This window comes from Penaeus monodon, chromosome 30, assembly GCF_015228065.2.
Source record: "Penaeus monodon isolate SGIC_2016 chromosome 30, NSTDA_Pmon_1, whole genome shotgun sequence".
Taxonomy (NCBI): Eukaryota; Metazoa; Arthropoda; class Malacostraca; order Decapoda; family Penaeidae; genus Penaeus; species Penaeus monodon.
The window spans coordinates 15,447,095-15,449,082 of NC_051415.1; positions in this window are offsets into that span (position 1 = coordinate 15,447,095).

Sequence of the window (1,988 nt, forward strand, 5' to 3'; positions counted from 1 at the left end):
ATATGGCAAAGATAATCAGCCACGGATAAGGGTAAAAATAGAGATGTTGCAGCATTAGCGGAAGCCTTTTTGTAAACTGTGCTTTAGAAATAGATATCCCTCTGACTATAGCTATGGCTTTAAAATAGTGTATCCCTGTGATCATAGGATATAGGAATTACATAATGGAACTTAATATGATACTTTCTAAATGTATGATGTTTATTATTTGTTCAAATTCTGTAGAAGAGAAACATTCTAGATGTTAGTGTCCAGAATGTTGTTTGTAAAACCAAAATACAAGATTCATCTAAAGGACTGTATAGCTAGTGTACAATCCATATCATGAAATATTGTATCCTCACCACTTCAGGGCATATGAAGCCCCTTATTATGATTGTTTTTTTTAGAAACATTATTGTCTTTTAAACTGACAGGGACCACCTACAAGTTAATGGTGCAGCCATACATTGCAAGTTGAAGGCTTAGTTACTGGAGGACTAGTTAGGGGCAAGGGGCTAATTTTTAGGCTTAGAGAGCTAGTTTTGTCCCTCCTCATTACATTTCTGTAAACCAAAGTTTGTGTAGTTTGTACTACATGCTTTTTTTTAGTTAGCTTTACTCTTCATTGAAGGATGATGTACTAAGTACAATACCTGCATCTCTCGGTGAAACTATAGAATTGTTTTATTCAGTTTGTATATTTCCTTTCTTTAGATTGTTCAAAACTTGTTTTATGGACTGAAAAGACATACTCATTATTTTTTATTACCTTTGTGTTTATGCTGGAATGTGGAGTCATATCACCTTTTATAGCAGTTTCTGTGTGTGTGTCATCATAAAGTGTTATAGAGTAAGCTTGATAACCATGGGTATACTTAGGTTGATATCTGTAACACTGTAAGACATTTATAGAGTGTATTAAGATGGATATTGTGATAGAGAACTTTTCCTTTCATCATTGTTGTTACTTGTGACTGAGCATACTCTTGTTGGTTTACTCTTAAATGATGTTTTATATGTTTCTTGATTGAAGGCTGATTTGTGTTATGTCTTTGGATAATTTTTATTGAAAATTGTAATAGGTGCAAGACTCATCAACATTATGATGAGAATAGATGATCTGTGTCTTTTTCATAATTGTGATATTAGAATTTTATTGCTATATGCTATATAGGCAACAACTGCAAGCCTTATGTATTTATATGTGGTTATATATAAAATTCTTCATATTTGACTATATAAGCAGAAGCAAGAAAAAAATCAGCATAATGAGTCTTTTCACTCTGGAAATTACAATTGAAGTAGATAGCCATATATCTTGATGTCTCCATGTTTAATATGACATCATGACGTAAACTCCATTTAGGAATGGAGTGAAAAAGTTGATGTTACTGTCTCTGTAAAGTGATTGGGAAATTGGTGATACATGTAGATACTGGATGTTTTCCCTATATTTGAGAAGTTCACGAATATTGATGTACTTAATTCGCCATTAATTATTTGTTTACAAGAGATACAAAGCATAATGCTTCATATATATGGATGAAATATTTTAATTTTTTTAGTGGAACAAATTTTGTGATATGCAAGTCTAAAGTATAGTAATATTGATTCTCATGGAGCTCTTGTCATGTAATAAGCTGATTTTAAGGAAACAGACATTGATTATTAATATTTTGAAGTTCTACAAATGAAATGAGCTGATATATGATTCTAAATATATTAAAAGCCTAAGTTTATTCTTAAAATATATTTTCTTTATTTCTTTCTGAGGTCATTTGGAAAGTCTGGTTAAAAATATTGATTTTCATTTGAATATTGGCAAATCAACTTGCTACTGTCTCAGTGATGGCATTAGCTACAAGAGCACACAAGTGATGCTTATTATAATTGATTGTGTACAACTTTTCACCTTTTTATATTAAAATACCAGCACTGTTTTGTTGTTTGATTTCCTCTATGGATTTATGTGGTATACATCTTCTTTTTAATGGAAAAATCCGTGA